General features: G+C 34.6%; 1 long non-coding RNA gene across 1 annotated transcript; it reads left to right on the forward strand.

The window, feature by feature from the left end:
• Positions 1-5641: 5641 nt before the first annotated feature.
• LOC123307639 lies at positions 5642-7261 on the forward strand. Its single transcript, XR_006536992.1, has 3 exons — positions 5642-5781; positions 7063-7155; positions 7224-7261. It is a non-coding gene; the product is annotated as an uncharacterized LOC123307639 (long non-coding RNA).
• The last annotated feature ends 14064 nt before the right edge of the window (positions 7262-21325 follow it).

Here is a 21325-nt window from a genome sequence, read left to right on the forward strand (position 1 = left end):
AATGTGTCGTCCGTTTTCTTCTAGCTGCTATAGTTCCCGAGATCCCCTCAGTAGACAACGAATTTTGCCCACCCTGTACATGTAAACATCATGCTTATCTCACCTCCTGAATTTCCCCTCTTGTAAATCTACTCAATACTCAATAAAAAATATTTTTGGGGCAACATTTAATGTTATATGTAGTTATATTATATATAAAAGTACAAAGTGCTCATTAAAAGCGCCATGCTTCAAAAGATACAATAATCAATTTGGCAATAAGAATATTTAGAAGATGAGAAACTGGTAGATATTAGTAACTTTACAGTTGAGCTTTACATATATAGATGTCGATTTGGATGTTTCACTATTTCAGTGCTGAAAAAAACAATCATAAATTGTTACCTCAACGTCCTCAACTCCCAATAACGGACTTATCTAGATACAATGCAGATAATAAGTATATGATAGTGAACAACCTAGAAAAATGTATTTACAGTCCTACAATTTTGTTGATTCAACATCACTTTTGTTAATCTCCGCACTCCGCAGGTTTTCTGTGGAAAACACATTTCACTTTTGTTATGAATCTCCGATCGTCTAGTGTTGCAAAATGATGAAGTTTAATGAATTTTTACTTCTAATTATTAGAAATCAACGATGAAATACAAATTACTACGTAATGCAAACCTGAGTTTGAACCTGATTCAAACCAATATCAACATATTGATAGGTTAAGGTCGAAAATATTCGAATGGTTGTGAAGTAAAATCATTTCATTCCTGTCAATTCATAAAACCATGTATCAGAAAGAGACAGAGCTAATCAGGTATTTTTATTCTTAATATTTCTGCACATGCGCAGAAGTCGATTCCGGCCACGGACTGGCTTCAATTTTTGAAGTCCCATTATCGATATAAAATATAATAGATATATGAAGATAAGTGAAGCCAGCCGATGGAAGGAATCGACTTCTGCGCATGTGCAGAAATATTAAGAATAAAAATACCTGATTAGCTCTGTCTCCTTCTGATACATGGTTTTATGAACTGACAGGAATGAAATGATTTTATTTACTTACCATTCGAATATTTTCGACCTTAACCTAACAATATGTTGATATTGGTTTGAATCAGGTTCAAACTCAGGTTTGCATTACGTAGTACTGTATTTAATCGTTTTATTTCTAATAATTAGAAGTCAAAATTCATGAAACTTCATCATATTGCAACACTAGACTCGGATTCATAACAAAAGTGAAATATTATATGTTTTTCACAGAAAACAAAATTTTAGGATTGTGAAAACATTTTTCTAGGTTGTTTACAATCGTATATTATCTGCATCTCGCAATTATTATAAATAATTCTATGTGACCTGATATGAAATTTCCGAATTATTCAATTACCTATTTATTTGACTCTATATTCGAAGGAATATTTACTATTCTTTTTCAAGATAATTTCCGTTTGAGAAATTGAATGTGAGGGGGGTAATCTCGGGGGTAATTCAATATGATTTTAATAAAACACAGTTGATTGGTCAAATATCCAATATCTCAGGAAGGATATTTGTAGAACAGACTTGAATAGATTAACGTAATGTTTCTTAATACATGCTCACAATTCACATTTTCAATACAGTTTCTTTGAAATATTGCTGAAGTTGCCATAAAACTTAGCTTTATCCGTCCCGAATGTTCGTTCATCTGATTTGGTTCTGCCTCAAATTCCAACAACTCCGAATTCTTTGCTGCAGTTCTTGATTGTCCATACAGAAAACAACTTACTGAACGACATGATGAATAAATGAATGTTCTACACCCCTTTCTCAAAACTAATACATTTTCACACACCAATAATCGCTTATAAATACAACATATTCGTAAGTCGTAGGAAAGTATTCAAATTATTTTCAAATATCAATTGACAATGCTCTGTCAAATACTAAACAGCGCTACCTACAGCGGAAAAACTAAACTGATCCCATATCCCCACGAAATTAAAAACAATGTGAATACACCAGAGTTTTAGACATCTTATACCGATTCAAAGTTTTCTTCTTCTTCTTCCTTTATTGTGCTTGGCAGAGGGACCATCTACACATTGAACACTTAAATCTTCAAAGGCTTAATATTTTAATATAATTTCAAAGGGTGACAGATACAGACTTTCATTTATTATATTTAACAATTATATAGTACAGAGGTTTGGAAGTTTCAGCTTCGGGTGAGGAGGGGTGACACAGAAGACATCATTTGGGAAACTGAAAGGATACAGAGTGGGAGGATACGGAAATCCAAATATCACAGCCTCGACTGTAGCCATCCCAACAAGAGATATAGAGGAGTACCCCAAGGGTGAGTACTTGGGCCACTTCTGTATAACATATACATTCACGATATTACGAAGAATCCAAGAACCAGGCTAACGTTATATGCTGACGACACAGGCATAGCACTTCGACACCGCAACCCAGAAGTAATAGAACGAGTTCTACAAAATCGATTGACGAAACTATTGACTGGTGCATAAAGTGGAAAATCAAGCTCCAAAAAAGCCAAGCAATATTACTAAAGAAGAGAAGACTGCGACCCACAACGAATCTAGAAGTTGAAGGCGAAGAAATCGACTGGAAAAATGAAGCCAAATATTTAGGAATAACGCTTGACAAAGGACTTACTTGGAAAAGTCATATCAAAGAAGCAATCGACAAAACGAAAGCAGCGATGAATAGACTCTACCCTCTAATAGGAAGAAGAAGCCACATGTCGAAAGAGTAGCCATCGCAAAAATGAAACTTTCGGTATTATTGATTCATTAACTTGAAAGTAACAATTCACACAAACTGTACCGAATGTTTCTATTTTTGGGACGATTTCCACTTTCAGTTCGATTCTGCCTATGCATGTCGATGCATTTCACAATACCATGTTCTTTTATATTTTATTATAGCGCTTGCGTTGTAACTTAGGTGTGTATTTCTACACTCTTCAATTCAAGAAAGTGGAAATCAGGTAGCAAGATCTAATAGTGATTTTATGGGACTCGCAGGATTTTGCGCGGCGTGTCCCACAAAATATAACTTTCGGAACTTGTTACGTAAATGACTGTATTCGGGTTCGGCTTTCTGACAGTCCGAGAATTGTTCCAGCACTGCGCAAAACTGTTGCGCCCTAGTATTAAATCCTCCGCGCAGTTCTAGAACCATTCTCGGACTGTCCGAAAGCCGAACCCGAATACAGCTAATATTTTTTTGCTGTAACCATCCTAAAAATGAAACTTTCGGTATTTTTGATTCATTAACTTGAAAGTAACAATTCACAGAAACAGAACCGAATGTTTCCATTTTCGGGACGATTTCCACTGTCAGTTCGATTTTGCATATGCATATCGATGGATTTGACAATACCATATTGTTTTGTATTTTATTATGATAGCGCTTGCATTGTTACTTAGGTGTGTATTTCTTCACTCTTCAATTCAAGAAAGTGGAAATCAGGTAGCAAGATCCGATAGTGATTTTATGGGACCTGCAGAATTTTGCGTGGCGTTTCCCACAAAATATCACTTTTGGAACTTGTTACGTAAATATCATTTTGCTGTAGCCATCCCAAAAATGAAACTTTCGGTATTATTGTATCATTAACTTGAAAGTAACAATTCACACAAACAGTACCGAATGTTTCTATTTTTGGGACGATTTCCTGTTTCAGTTCGATTTTGCATATGCATATCAATGGATTTGAAAATACCATATTGTTTTGTATTTTATTATGATAGCGCTTGCATTGTAACTTAGGTGTGTATTTCTTCACTCTTCAATTCAAGAAAGTGGAAATCAGGTAACAATATCCGATGGTGATTTTATGGGACTCGCAGAATTTTGCGTGGCGTGTCCCACAAAATATCACTTTCGGAACTTGTTACGTAAGAATCTTTTTGCTGTAGCCATCCCAAAAATGCAACTTTCGGTATTATTTTTTCAGTAACTTGAAAGTAACAATTCACACAAACAGTACCGAATGTTTCTATTTTGTGGACGATTTCCACTTTCAGTTCGATTTTGCATATGCATATCGATGGATTTGACAATACTATATTGTTTTGTATTTTATTATGATAGCGCTTGCATTGTGAATTAGGTGTGTATTTCTTCACTCTTCAATTCAAGAAAGTGGAAATCAGGTAACAAGATCCGATAGTGATTTTATGGCACTCGCAGGATTTTGCGCGGCATGTCCCACAAAATATCACTTTCGGAACTTGTTACGTAAAAATCTTTTTGCTGTAGCCATCCCAAAAATGCAACTTTCGGTATTATTTTTCAGTAACTTGAAAGTAACAATTCACACAAACAGTACCGAATGTTTCTATTTTGTGGACGATTTCCACTTTCAGTTCGATTTTGCATATGCATATCGATGGATTTGACAATACCATATTGTTTTGTATTTTATTATTATAGCGCTTGCATTGTAACTTAGGTGTGTATTTCTTCACTCTTCAATTCAAGAAAGTGGAAATCAGGTAACAAGATCCGATAGTGATTTTATGGGACTCGCAGGATTTTGCGCGGCGTGTCCCACAAAATATCACTTTCGGAACTTGTTACGTAAAAATCTTTTTGCTGTAGCCATCCCAAAAATGCAAGTTTCGGTATTATTTTTTCAGTAACTTGAAAGTAACAATTCACACAAACAGTACCGAATGTTTCTATTTTGTGGACGATTTCCACTTTCAGTTCGATTTTGCATATGCATATCAATGGATTTGACAATACCATATTGTTTTGTATTTTATTATGATAGCGCTTGTATTGTAACTTAGGTGTGTATTTCTTCACTCTTCAATTCAAGAAAGTGGAAATCAGGTAACAAGATCCGATAGTGATTTTATAGAAATAAAAAAAATGGTGAATTGGCAAAATTTCTATTTGCAAATAACTTAAATCGCGACAGTTTCGAGATGGGATTTATCTCTTCTTCAGGCTAAAAAAAAAAAAAAATTTACAAGACATTGTAAAACAAAATATGACAAACTACACCTAATAAAGCTTACCGAAATAAATACTTTTACAATAATATTGGTAATTCAAATGTTTCGACATCACACAGGCACTAAAAACTGGATTAGATGGAACCTTCTAGAATTCTAAATATAAACAATCAATCAGACATGTTCCAACGACGAGGTTAGTTGTTATAATCCAATTTCTTGTGTTCACATCAACTTTGTATCCTAATGGCCTACCACAAATCATTTAATATTTAGAAATTAAATTACAATAAATCTGGCTCAAATTATCAATGTCGGTCCTATAATTTACAGAGTTACACGTCTTTATATAAAACATTTCGGCAAAAGATCTTTTAATATAATTTTTCTCTTTGTGCAAAATTTCAACATTATCGAGATTAAAATCGAACATGTGTCCTGTACTAAGATGATGATAGACTAGGGCCGTTTTGTTGTCAGAGGGATGCTTAATCGAATATTTGTGATCAGATATTCTCTTACAAAGATGTTGCCTAGTTGTTCCTACATAACTTTGTTGACAATGTAGACAATTGATCTTATATATCAGATAAGATTCCCATTTTTTAGGAACTTTGTCCTTTAGTTTAGTAAAGAACATTTTTTCGAAAGTGTTGTCACTCCAAGTTATGAACTTCATGTTTTCTTTCTTTAAAACTCTTTTCAGATTGTGTGTTAAATTTGGAATAAGTGGAAGTTTAACAAATTTAACAATATCATTGTCTATGTTATTTGGGCGAATATCGTTGACTGGAATAGCATTAGGGTTAGAATTTACAAATTTGCTAATTAATCTCGTTGGATAACCGTTTTAAAAGTAGTAAAAGTTTTGTTTTAAAAGTAGCTACGTACAATATTCGAATAAATTTTACGAACAAGTTTTTGGATGTCCTATGGGAGCTCCATGTTCGTCAATTTTTGCACACTTAGTCATGAACTACATAATTAATGAAGTCATTTGTAGATCTAACATATTTTTCCCATTCATATTTATTTATGTGGATGATATTTGCATGGCTATCCCGAGGAGCTTGTTAGATTATATTTTGAATATTTTTAATAGCATAGAGCCTAATCTCAAGTTCACATTTGAATTAGAGGATGATGTAAATCTTTCATTACCCTTTTTAGAAATCCTGTTAATTAGAGATCCTAGTAGTAAAAGTATAAGAACGAATCTGTATAAAAAACCCACGAATACATGCAGGACAATTAATTATTGGTCCCAACATCCATTACATCAAAAGATGAATATCATTAGACAGGGATATTTGAGAGTGCTTAGAATATGTAGCCCAGAGTTTGTGTCATCCAACTTAGATATTTTAAGAAGTGACTTAGTTAAAAACGGTTATCCAACGAGATTAATTAGCAAATTTGTAAATTCTAACCCTAATGCTATTCCAGTCAACGATATTCGCCCAAATAACATAGACAATGATATTGTTAAATTTGTTGAACTTCCACTTGTTCCAAATTTGACACACAATCTGAAAAGAGTTTTAAAGAAAGAAAACATGAAGTTCATAACTTGAAGTGTCAACACTTTCGAAAAAATGTTCTTTAATAAACTAAAGGACGAAGTTCCTAAAAAATGGGAATCTTATCTGATATATAAGATCAATTGTCTACATTGTCAACAAAGTTATGTAGGAACAACTAGGCAACATCTTTGTAAGAGAATATCTGATCACAAATATTCGATTAAGCATCCCTCTGACAACAAAACGGCCCTAGTCTATCATCATCTTAGTACAGGACACATATTCGATTTTAATCTCGATAATGTTGAAATTTTGCACAAAGAGAAAAATTATATTAAAAGATCTTTTGCCGAAATGTTTTATATAAAGACGTGTAACTCTGTAAATTATAGGACCGACATTGATAATTTGAGCCAGATTTATTGCAATTTAAACTTTAATTTCTAAATATTAAATGATTTGTGGTAGGCCATTAGGATACAAAGTTGATGTGAACACAAGAAATTGGATTATAACAACTAACCTTGTCGTTGGAACATGTCTGATTGATTGTTTATATTTAGAATTCTAGAAGGTTCCATCTAATCCAGTTTTTAGTGCCTGTGTGATGTCGAAACATTTGAATTACCAATATTATTGTAAAAGTATTTATTTCGGTGAGCTTTATTAGGTGTAGTTTGTCATATTTTGTTTTACAATGTCTTGTAAATTTTTTTTTTTTTAGCCTGAAGAAGAGATAAATCCCATCTCGAAACTGTCGCGTTTTAAGTAATTTGCAAATAGAAATTTTGCCAATTCACCATTTTTTTTATTTCTATAACGATTTCCTGGCAATCTTAGTACTAGAGTATAGTGATTTTATGGCACTCGCAGGATTTTGCGCGGCGTGTCCCACAAAATATCACTTTCGGAACTTGTTACGTAAATATCTTTTTGCTGTAGCCTTCCCAAAAATGAAACTTTCGGTATTATTGTTTCATTAACTTGAAAGTAAAAATTTGCACAAACAGTACCGAATGTTCCTATTTTTGGGACGATTCCAACTGTCAGTTCGATTTTGCATATGCATATCGATTAATTTGACAATACCATATTGTTTTGTATTTTATTATGATAGCGCTTGCATTGTAACTTAGGTGTGTATTTCTTCACTCTTCAATTCAAGAAAGTGGAAATCAGGTAGCAAGATCCGATGGTGATTTTATGGGACTCGTAGGATTTTGCGCGGCGTGTCCCACAAAATATCACTTTCGGAACTTGTTACGTAAATATCTTTTTACTGCAGCCATCCCAAAAATGAAACTTTCGGTATTATTGTTTCATAAACTTGAAAGTAACAATTCACACAAACAGTACCGAATGTTTCTATTTTGTGGACGATTTCCACTCTCAGTTCGATTTTGCATATGCATGTCGATGGATTTGACAATATTATATTGTTTTGTATTTTATTATGATAGCGCTTGCATTGTAACTTAGGTGTGTATTTCTTCACTCTTCAATTCAAGAAAGTGGAAATCAGGTAGCAAGATCCGATGGTGATTTTATGGGACTCGCAGGATTTTGCGCGGCGTGTCCCACAAAATATCACTTTCGGAACTTGTTACGTAAATATCTTTTTACTGTAGCCATCCCAAAAATGAAACTTTCGGTATTATTGTTTCATAAACTTGAAAGTAACAATTCACACAAACAGTACCGAATGTTTCTATTTTGTGGACGATTTCCACTTTCAGTTCGATTTTGCATATGCATGTCGATGGATTTGACAATATTATATTGTTTTGTATTTTATTATGATAGCGCTTGCATTGTAACTTAGGTGTGTATTTCTTCACTCTTCAATTCAAGAAAGTGGAAATCAGGTAACAAGATCCGATAGTGATTTTATGGGACTCGCAGGATTTTGCGCGGCGTGTCCCACAAAATATCACTTTCGGAACTTGTTACGTAAATATCTTTTTGCTGTAGCCATCCCAAAAATGAAACTTTCGGTATAATTGATTCATTAACTTCAAAGTAACAATTCACACGAACAGTACCAAATGTTTCTATTTTCGGGACGATTTCCACTGTCAGTTCGATTTTGCATATGCATATCGATGGATTTGACAATACCATATTGTTTTGTATTTTATTATGATACCGCTTGCATTGTAACTTAGGTGTGTATTTCTTCACTCTTCAATTCAAGAAAGTGGAAATCAGGTAGCAAGATCTGATAGTGATTTTATGGGACTCGCAGGATTTTGCGCGGCGTGTCCCACAAAATATCACTTTCGGAACTTGTTACGTAAATATCTTTTTGCTGTAGCCATCCCAAAAATGAAACTTTCGGTATAATTGATTCATCAACTTCAAAGTAACAATTCACACAAACAGTACCAAATGGTCCTATTTTCGGGACGATTTCCACTGTCAGTTCGATTTTGCATATTCATATCGATCGATTTGACAATAACATATTGTTTTGTATTTTATTATGATACCGCTTGCATTGTAACTTAGGTGTGTATTTCTTCACTCTTCAATTCGAGAAAGTGGAAATGAGGTAGCAAGATCTGATAGTGATTTTATGGGACTCAAACAGTACCGAATGTTTCTATTTTTGGGACGAATTCCACTTTCAGTTCGATTTTGCATATGCATATCGATGGATTTGACAATACCATATCGTTTTGTATTTTATTATTATAGCGCTTGCATTGTAACTTAGGTTTGTATTTCTTCACTCTTCAATTCAAGAAAGTGGAAATCAGGTAACAAGATCCGATAGTGATTTTATGGGACTCGCAGGATTTTGCGCGGCGTGTCCCACAAAATATCACTTTCGGAACTTGTTACGTAAATATCTTTTTGCTGTAGCCATCCCAAAAATGAAACTTTCGGTATAATTGATTCATTAACTTCAAAGTAACAATTCACACGAACAGTACCAAATGTTCCTATTTTCGGGACGATTTCCACTGTCAGTTCGATTTTGCATATGCATATCGATGGATTTGACAATACCATATCGTTTTGTATTTTATTATGATACCGCTTGCATTGTAACTTAGGTGTGTATTTCTTCACTCTTCAATTCGAGAAAGTGGAAATGAGGTAGCAAGATCTGATAGTGATTTTATGGGACTCAAACAGTACCGAATGTTTCTATTTTTGGGACGAATTCCACTTTCAGTTCGATTTTGCATATGCATATCGATGGATTTGACAATACCATATCGTTTTGTATTTTATTATTATAGCGCTTGCATTGTAACTTAGGTTTGTATTTCTTCACTCTTCAATTCAAGAAAGTGGAAATCAGGTAACAAGATCAGATAGTGATTTTATGGGACTCGCAGGATTCTGCGCGGCGTGTCCCACAAAATATCACTTTCGGAACTTGTTACGTAAATATCTTTTTGCTGTAGCCATCCCAAAAATGAAACTTTCGGTATAATTGATTCATTAACTTCAAAGTAACAATTCACACAAATAGTACCAAATGTTCCTATTTTCGGGACGATTTCCACTGTCAGTTCGATTTTGCATATGCATATCGATGGATTTGACAATACCATATTGTATTGTATTTTATTATGATTCCGCTTGCATTGTTACTTAGGTGTGTATTTCTTCACTCTTCAATTCAAGAAAGTGGAAATCAGGTAGCAAGATCTGATAGTGATTTTATGGGACTCGCAGGATTTTGCGCGGCGTGTCCCACAAAATATCATTTTCGGAACTTGTTACGTAAATATCTTTTTACTATAGCCATCCCAAAAATGGAACTTTCGGTATTATTGATTCATTAACTTGAAAGTAACAATTCACACAAACAGTACCAAATGTTCCTATTTTCGGGACGATTTCCACTGTCAGTTCGATTTTGCATATGCATATCGATGGATTTGACAATACCATATTGTTTTGTATTTTATTATAAAAGCACTTGCATTGTAACTTAGGTGTGTATTTCTTAACTCTTCAATTCAAGAATGTGGAAATCAGGTAACAAGATCCGATAGTGATTTTATGGGACTCGCAGGATTTTGCGCGGCGTGTCCCACGAAATATCACTTTCGGAACTTGTTACGTAAAAATCTTTTTGCTGTAGCCATCCCAAAAATGCAACTTTCGGTATTATTTTTTCAGTAACTTGAAAGTAACAATTCACACAAACAGTACCGAATGTTTCTATTTTTGGGACGATTTTCACTTTCAGTTCGATTTTGCATATGCATATCGATGGATTTGACAATACCATATTGTATTGTATTTTATTATGATTCCGCTTGCATTGTTACTTAGGTGTGTATTTCTTCACTCTTCAATTCAAGAAAGTGGAAATCAGGTAGCAAGATCTGATAGTGATTTTATGGGACTCGCAGGATTTTGCGCGGCGTGTCCCACAAAATATCACTTTCGGAACTTGTTACGTAAATATCTTTTTGCTGTAGCCATCCCAAAAATGAAACTTTCGGTATAATTGATTCATTAACTTGAAAGTAACAATTCACACAAACAGTACCGAATGTTTCTATTTTGTGGACGATTTCCACTTTCAGTTCGATTTTGCATATGCATGTCGATGGATTTGACAATACCATATTGTTTTGTATTTTATTATAATAGCACTTGCATTGTAACTTAGGTGTGTATTTCTTCACTCTTACTTCAAGAAAGTGGAAATCAGGTAACAAGATCCGATAGTGATTTTATGGGACTCGCAGGATTTTGCGCGGCGTGTCCCACGAAATATCACTTTCGGAAATTGTTACGTAAAAATCTTTTTGCTGTAGCCATCCCAAAAATGCAACTTACGGTATTATTTTTTCAGTAACTTGAAAGTAACAATTCACACAAACAGTACCGAATGTTTCTATTTTTGGGACGAATTCCACTTTCAGTTCGATTTTGCATATGCATATCGATGGATTTGACAATACCATATCGTTTTGTATTTTATTATAATAGCACTTTCATTGTAACTTAGGTTTGTATTTCTTCACTCTTCAATTCAAGAAAGTGGAAATCAGGTAACAAGATCCGATAGTGATTTTATGGGACTCGCAGGATTTTGCGCGGCGTGTCCCACAAAATATCACTTTCGGAACTTGTTACGTAAATATCTTTTTGCTGTAGCCATCCCAAAAATGAAACTTTCGGTATAATTGATTCATTAACTTCAAAGTAACAATTCACACAAACAGTACCAAATGTTCCTATTTTCGGGACGATTTCCACTGTCAGTTCGATTTTGCATATGCATATCGATGGATTTGACAATACCATATTGTTTTGTATTTTATTATGATTCCGCTTGCATTGTTACTTAGGTGTGTATTTCTTCATTCTTCAATTCAAGAAAGTGGAAATCAGGTAGCAAGATCTGATAGTGATTTTATGGGACTCGCAGGATTTTGCGCGGCGTGTCCCACAAAATATCATTTTCGGAACTTGTTACGTAAATATCTTTTTACTATAGCCATCCCAAAAATGGAACTTTCGGTATTATTGATTCATTAACTTGAAAGTAACAATTCACACAAACAGTACCAAATGTTCCTATTTTCGGGACGATTTCCACTGTCAGTTCGATTTTGCATATGCATATCGATGGATTTGACAATACCATATTGTTTTGTATTTTATTATAAAAGCACTTGCATTGTAACTTAGGTGTGTATTTCTTAACTCTTCAATTCAAGAATGTGGAAATCAGGTAACAAGATCCGAGTGTGATTTTATGGGACTCGCAGGATTTTGCGCGGCGTGTCCCACGAAATATCACTTTCGGAACTTGTTACGTAAAAATCTTTTTGCTGTAGCCATCCCAAAAATGCAACTTTCGGTATTATTTTTTCAGTAACTTGAAAGTAACAATTCACACAAACAGTACCGAATGTTTCTATTTTTGGGACGATTTTCACTTTCAGTTCGATTTTGCATATGCATATCGATGGATTTGACAATACCATATCGTTTTGTATTTTATTATTATAGCGCTTGCATTGTAACTTAGGTGTGTATTTCTTCACTCTTCAATTCAAGAAAGTGGAAATCAGGTAACAAGATCCGATAGTGATTTTATGGGACTCGCAGGATTTTGCGCGGCGTGTCCCACAAAATATCACTTTCGGAACTTGTTACGTAAATATCTTTTTGCTGTAGCCATCCCAAAAATGAAACTTTCGGTATAATTGATTCATTAACTTGAAAGTAACAATTCACACAAACAGTACCGAATGTTTCTATTTTGTGGACGATTTCCACTTTCAGTTCGATTTTGCATATGCATGTCGATGGATTTGACAATACCATATTGTTTTGTATTTTATTATAATAGCACTTGCATTGTAACTTAGGTGTGTATTTCTTCACTCTTACTTCAAGAAAGTGGAAATCAGGTAACAAGATCCGATAGTGATTTTATGGGACTCGCAGGATTTTGCGCGGCGTGTCCCACGAAATATCACTTTCGGAAATTGTTCCGTAAAAATCTTTTTGCTGTAGCCATCCCAAAAATGCAACTTTCGGTATTATTTTTTCAGTAACTTGAAAGTAACAATTCACACAAACAGTACCGAATGTTTCTATTTTTGGGACGAATTCCACTTTCAGTTCGATTTTGCATATGCATATCGATGGATTTGACAATACCATATCGTTTTGTATTTTATTATAATAGCACTTTCATTGTAACTTAGGTTTGTATTTCTTCACTCTTCAATTCAAGAAAGTGGAAATCAGGTAACAAGATCCGATAGTGATTTTATGGGACTCGCAGGATTTTGCGCGGCGTGTCCCACAAAATATCACTTTCGGAACTTGTTACGTAAATATCTTTTTGCTGTAGCCATCCCAAAAATGAAACTTTCGGTATAATTGATTTATTAACTTCAAAGTAACAATTCACACGAACAGTACCAAATGTTCCTATTTTCGGGACGATTTCCACTGTCAGTTCGATTTTGCATATGCATATCGATCGATTTGACAATAACATATTGTTTTGTATTTTATTATGATACCGCTTGCATTGTAACTTAGGTGTGTATTTCTTCACTCTTCAATTCGAGAAAGTGGAAATGAGGTAGCAAGATCTGATAGTGATTTTATGGGACTCAAACAGTACCGAATGTTTCTATTTTTGGGACGATTTTCACTTTCAGTTCGATTTTGCATATGCATATCGATGGATTTGACAATACCATATCGTTTTGTATTTTATTATTATAGCGCTTGCATTGTAACTTAGGTGTGTATTTCTTCACTCTTCAATTCAAGAAAGTGGAAATCAGGTAACAAGATCCGATAGTGATTTTATGGGACTCGCAGGATTTTGCGCGGCGTGTCCCACAAAATATCACTTTCGGAACTTGTTACGTAAATATCTTTTTGCTGTAGCCATCCCAAAAATGAATTTTTCGGTATAATTGATTCATTAACTTGAAAGTAACAATTCACACAAACAGTACCGAATGTTTCTATTTTGTGGACGATTTCCACTTTCAGTTCGATTTTGCATATGCATGTCGATGGATTTGACAATACCATATTGTTTTGTATTTTATTATAATAGCACTTGCATTGTAACTTAGGTGTGTATTTCTTCACTCTTCAATTCAAGAAAGTGGAAATCAGGTAACAAGATCCGATAGTGATTTTATGGGACTCGCAGGATTTTGCGCGGCGTGTCCCACGAAATATCACTTTCGGAACTTGTTACGTAAATATCTTTTTGCTGTAGCCATCCCAAAAATGAAACTTTCGGTATAATTGATTCATTAACTTCAAAGTAACAATTCACACGAACAGTACCAAATGTTCCTATTTTCGGGACGATTTCCACTGTCAGTTCGATTTTGCATATGCATATCGATCGATTTGACAATAACATATTGTTTTGTATTTTATTATGATACCGCTTGCATTGTAACTTAGGTGTGTATTTCTTCACTCTTCAATTCGAGAAAGTGGAAATGAGGTAGCAAGATCTGATAGTGATTTTATGGGACTCAAACAGTACCGAATGTTTCTATTTTTGGGACGAATTCCACTTTCAGTTCGATTTTGCATATGCATATCGATGGATTTGACAATACCATATCGTTTTGTATTTTATTATTATAGCGCTTGCATTGTAACTTAGGTTTGTATTTCTTCACTCTTCAATTCAAGAAAGTGGAAATCAGGTAACAAGATCCGATAGTGATTTTATGGGACTCGCAGGATTTTGCGCGGCGTGTCCCACAAAATATCACTTTCGGAACTTGTTACGTAAATATCTTTTTGCTGTAGCCATCCCAAAAATGAAACTTTCGGTATAATTGATTCATTAACTTCAAAGTAACAATTCACACGAACAGTACCAAATGTTCCTATTTTCGGGACGATTTCCACTGTCAGTTCGATTTTGCATATGCATATCGATGGACTTGACAATACCATATTGTTTTGTATTTTATTATGATACCGCTTGCACTGTAACTTAGGTGTGTATTTCTTCACTCTTCAAGTCGAGAAAGTGGAAATGAGGTAGCAAGATCTGATAATGATTTTATGGGACTCAAACAGTACCGAATGTTTCTATTTTTGGGACGAATTACACTTTCAGTTCGATTTTGCATATGCATATCGATGGATTTGACAATACCATATCGTTTTGTATTTTATTATTATAGCGCTTGCATTGTAACTTAGGTTTGTATTTCTTCACTCTTCAATTCAAGAAAGTGGAAATCAGGTAACAAGATCCTATAGTGATTTTATGGGACTCGCAGGATTTTGCGCGGCGTGTCCCACAAAATATCACTTTCGGAACTTGTTACGTAAAAATCTTCTTGCTGTAGCCATCCCAAAAATGCAACTTTCGGTATTATTTTTTCAGTAACTTGAAAGTAACAATTTGCACAAACAGTACCGAATGTTCCTATTTTTGGGACGATTTCAACTGTCAGTTCGATTTTGCATATGCATATCGATTAATTTGACAATACCATATTGTTTTGTATTTTATTATGATAGCGCTTGCCGAGGCGCTTGCATTGTAACTTAGGTGTGTATTTCTTCACTCTTCAATTCAAGAAAGTGGAAATCAGGTAGCAAGATCCGATAGTGATTTTATGGGACTCGCAGGATTCTGCGCGGCGTGTCCCAAAAAATATCACTTTCGGAACTTGTTACGTAAATATCTTTTTGCTGTAGCCATCCCAAAAATGAAACTTTCGGTATAATTGATTCATTAACTTCAAAGTAACAATTCACACAAATAGTACCAAATGTTCCTATTTTCGGGACGATTTCCACTGTCAGTTCGATTTTGCATATGCATATCGATGGATTTGACAATACCATATTGTATTGTATTTTATTATGATTCCGCTTGCATTGTTACTTAGGTGTGTATTTCTTCACTCTTCAATTCAAGAAAGTGGAAATCAGGTAGCAAGATCTGATAGTGATTTTATGGGACTCGCAGGATTTTGCGCGGCGTGTCCCACAAAATATCATTTTCGGAACTTGTTACGTAAATATCTTTTTACTATAGCCATCCCAAAAATGGAACTTTCGGTATTATTGATTCATTAACTTGAAAGTAACAATTCACACAAACAGTACCAAATGTTCCTATTTTCGGGACGATTTCCACTGTCAGTTCGATTTTGCATATGCATATCGATGGATTTGACAATATCATATTGTTTTGTATTTTATTATAAAAGCACTTGCATTGTAACTTAGGTGTGTATTTCTTAACTCTTCAATTCAAGAATGTGGAAATCAGGTAACAAGATCCGATAGTGATTTTATGGAACTCGCAGGATTTTGCGCGGCGTGTCCCACGAAATATCACTTTCGGAACTTGTTACGTAAAAATCTTTTTGCTGTAGCCATCCCAAAAATGCAACTTTCGGTATTATTTTTTCAGTAACTTGAAAGTAACAATTCACACAAACAGTACCGAATGTTTCTATTTTTGGGACGATTTTCACTTTCAGTTCGATTTTGCATATGCATATCGATGGATTTGACAATACCATATCGTTTTGTATTTTATTATTATAGCGCTTGCATTGTAACTTAGGTGTGTATTTCTTCACTCTTCAATTCAAGAAAGTGGAAATCAGGTAACAAGATCCGATAGTGATTTTATGGGACTCGCAGGATTTTGCGCGGCGTGTCCCACAAAATATCACTTTCGGAACTTGTTACGTAAATATCTTTTTGCTGTAGCCATCCCAAAAATGAAACTTTCGGTATAATTGATTCATTAACTTGAAAGTAACAATTCACACAAACAGTACCGAATGTTTCTATTTTGTGGACGATTTCCACTTTCAGTTCGATTTTGCATATGCATGTCGATGGATTTGACAATACCATATTGTTTTGTATTTTATTATAATAGCACTTGCATTGTAACTTAGGTGTGTATTTCTTCACTCTTCAATTCAAGAAAGTGGAAATCAGGTAACAAGATCCGATAGTGATTTTATGGGACTCGCAGGATTTTGCGCGGCGTGTCCCACGAAATATCACTTTCGGAACTTGTTACGTAAATATCTTTTTGCTGTAGCCATCCCAAAAATGAAACTTTCGGTATAATTGATTCATCAACTTCAAAGTAACAATTCACACAAACAGTACCGAATGTTTCTATTTTTGGGACGAATTCCACTTTCAGTTCGATTTTGCATATGCATATCGATGGATTTGACAATACCATATCGTTTTGTATTTTATTATTATAGCGCTTGCATTGTAACTTAGGTTTGTATTTCTTCACTCTTCAATTCAAGAAAGTGGAAATCAGGTAACAAGATCCGATAGTGATTTTATGGGACTCGCAGGATTTTGCGCGGCGTGTCCCACAAAATATCACTTTCGGAACTTGTTACGTAAAAATCTTTTTGCTGTAGCCATCCCAAAAATGAAACTTTCGGTATAATTGATTCATTAACTTCAGAGTAACAATTCACACGAACAGTACCAAATGTTCCTATTTTCGGGACGATTTCCACTGTCAGTTCGATTTTGCATATGCATATCGATGGATTTGACAATACCATATTGTTTTGTATTTTATTATGATACCGCTTGCATTGTAACTTAGGTGTGTATTTCTTCACTCTTCAATTCAAGAAAGTAGAAATCAGGCATCAAGATCTGATAGTGATTTTATGGGACTCGCAGGATTTTGCGCGGCGTGTCCCACAAAATATCACTTTCGGAACTTGTTACGTAAATATCTTTTTGCTGTAGCCATCCCAAAAATGAAACTTTCGGTATAATTGATTCATCAACTTCAAAGTAACAATTCACACAAACAGTACCAAATGTTCCTATTTTCGGGACGATTTCCACTGTCAGTTCGATTTTGCATATGCATATCGATCGATTTGACAATAACATATTGTTTTGTATTTTATTATGATACCGCTTGCATTGTAACTTAGGTGTGTATTTCTTCACTTTTCAATTCGAGAAAGTGGAAATGAGGTAGCAAGATCTGATAGTGATTTTATGGGACTCAAACAGTACCGAATGTTTCTATTTTTGGGACGAATTCCACTTTCAGTTCGATTTTGCATATGCATATCGATGGATTTGACAATACCATATCGTTTTGTATTTTATTATTATAGCGCTTGCATTGTAACTTAGGTTTGTATTTCTTCACTCTTCAATTCAAGAAAGTGGAAATCAGGTAACAAGATCCGATAGTGATTTTATGGGACTCGCAGGATTTTGCGCGGCGTGTCCCACAAAATATCACTTTCGGAACTTGTTACGTAAATATCTTTTTGCTGTAGCCATCCCAAAAATGAAACTTTCGGTATAATTGATTCATTAACTTCAAAGTAACAATTCACACGAACAGTACCAAATGTTCCTATTTTCGGGACGATTTCCACTGTCAGTTCGATTTTGCATATGCATATCGATGGATTTGACAATACCATATTGTTTTGTATTTTATTATGATACCGCTTGCATTGTAACTTAGGTGTGTATTTCTTCACTCTTCAATTCAAGAAAGTGGAAATCAGGTAGCAAGATCTGATAGTGATTTTATGGGACTCGCAGGATTTTGCGCGGCGTGTCCCACAAAATATCACTTTCGGAACTTGTTACATAAATATCTTTTTGCTGTAGCCATCCCAAAAATGAAACTTTCGGTATAATTGATTCATCAACTTCAAAGTAACAATTCACACAAACAGTACCAAATGTTTCTATTTTCGTAACGATTTCCACTGTCAGTTCGATTTTGCATATGCATATCGATCGATTTGACAATAACATATTGTTTTGTATTTTATTATGATACCGCTTGCATTGTAACTTAGGTGTGTATTTCTTCACTCTTCAATTCGAGAAAGTGGAAATGAGGTAGCAAGATCTGATAGTGCTTTTATGGGACTCGCAGGATTTGTCACGGCGTGTCCCACAAAATATCAGTTTCGGAACTTGTTACGTAAAAATCTTTTTGCTGTAGCTCCCAAAAATGAAACTTTCGGTATTATTGATTCATTAACTTGAAAGTAACAATTCACACAAACAGTACCGAATGTTTCTATTTTGTGGACGATTTCCACTTTCAGTTCGATTTTGCATATGCATGTCGATGGATTTGACAATACCATATTGTTTTGTATTTTATTATAATAGCGCTTGCATTGTAACTTAGGTGTGTATTTCTTAATTCTTCAATTCAAGAAAGTGGAAATCAGGTAACAAGATCCGATAGTGATTTTATGGGACTCGCAGGATTTTGCGCGGCGTGTCCCACGAAATATCACTTTCGGAACTTGTTACGTAAAAATCTTTTTGCTGTAGCCATCCCAAAAATGCAACTTTCGGTATTATTTTTTCAGTAACTTGAAAGTAACAATTCACACAAACAGTACCGAATGTTTTTATTTTTGGGACGATTTCCACTTTCAGTTCGATTTTGCATATGCATATCGATGGATTTGACAATACCATATCGTTTTGTATTTTATTATTATAGCGCTTGCATTGTAACTTAGGTGTGTATTTCTTCACTCTTCAATTCAAGAAAGTGGAAATCAGGTAACAAGATCCGATAGTGATTTTATGGGACTCGTAGGATTTTGCGCGGCGTGTCCCACAAAATATCACTTTCGGAACTTGTTACGTAAATATCTTTTTGCTGTAGCCATCCCAAAAATGAAACTTTCGGTATAATTGATTCATTAACTTCAAAGTAACAATTCACACAAACAGTACCAAATGTTCCTATTTTCGGGACGATTTCCACTGTCAGTTCGATTTTGCATATGCATATCGATCGATTTGACAATAACATATTGTTTTGTATTTTATTATGATACCGCTTGCATTGTAACTTAGGTGTGTATTTCTTCACTCTTCAATTCGAGAAAGTGGAAATGAGGTAGCAAGATCTGATAGTGATTTTATGAGACTCGCAGGATTTGTCACGGCGTGTCCCACAAAATATCAGTTTCGGAACTTGTTACGTAAAAATCTTTTTGCTGTAGCTCCCAAAAATGAAACTTTCGGTATTATTGATTCATTAACTTGAAAGTAAAAATTCACACAAACAGTACCGAATGTTTCTATTTTGTGGACGATTCCACTTTCAGTTCGATTTTGCATATGCATGTCGATGGATTTGACAATACCATATTGTTTTGTATTTTATTATAATAGCGCTTGCATTGTAACTTATGTGTGTATTTCTTAACTCTTCAATTCAAGAAAGTGGAAATCAGGTAACAAGATCCGATAGTGATTTTATGGGACTCGCAGGATTTTGCGCGGCGTGTCCCACGAAATATCACTTTCGGAACTTGTTACGTAAAAATCTTTTTGCTGTAGCCATCCCAAAAATGCAACTTTCGGTATTATTTTTTCAGTAACTTGAAAGTAACAATTCACAAAAACAGTACCGAATGTTTCTATTTTTTGGACGATTTCCACTTTCAGTTCGATTTTGCATATGCATATCGATGGATTTGACAATACCATATTGTTTTGTATTTTATTATGATAGCGCTTGCATTGTAACTTAGGTGTGTATTTCTTCACTCTTCAATTCAAGAAAGTGGAAATCAGGTAGCAAGATCCGATAGTGATTTTATGGGACTCGCAGGATTTTGCGCGGTGTGTCCCACAAAATATCACTTTCGGAACTTGTTACGTAAATATCTTTTTGCTGTAGCCATCCCAAAAATGAAACTTTCGGTATAATTGATTCATTAACTTGAAAGTAACAATTCACACAAACAGTACCGAATGTTTCTATTTTGTGGACGATTTCCACTTTCAGTTCGATTTTGCATATGCATGTCGATGGATTTGAAAATACCATATTGTTTTGTATTTTATTATAATAGCACTTGCATTGTAACTTAGGTGTGTATTTCTTAACTCTTCAATTCAAGAATGTGGAAATCAGGTAACAAGATCCGATAGTGATTTTATGGGACTCGCAGGATTTTGCGCGGCGTGTCCCACAAAATATCACTTTCGGAACTTGTTACGTAAATATCTTTTTGCTGTAGCCATCCCAAAAATGAAACTTTCGGTATAATTGATTCATTAACTTCAAAGTAACAATTCACACAAACAGTACCAAATGTTCCTATTTTCGGGACGATTTCCACTGTCAGTTCGATTTTGCATATGCATATCGATCGATTTGACAATAACATATTGTTTTGTATTTTATTATGATACCGCTTGCATTGTAACTAAGGTGTGTATTTCTTCACTCTTCAATTCGAGAAAGTGGAAATGAGGTAGCAAGATCTGATAATGATTTTATGGGACTCAAACAGTACCGAA

This window comes from Coccinella septempunctata, chromosome 2 (assembly GCF_907165205.1).
Source record: "Coccinella septempunctata chromosome 2, icCocSept1.1, whole genome shotgun sequence".
NCBI classification, from domain to species: domain Eukaryota; kingdom Metazoa; phylum Arthropoda; class Insecta; order Coleoptera; family Coccinellidae; genus Coccinella; species Coccinella septempunctata.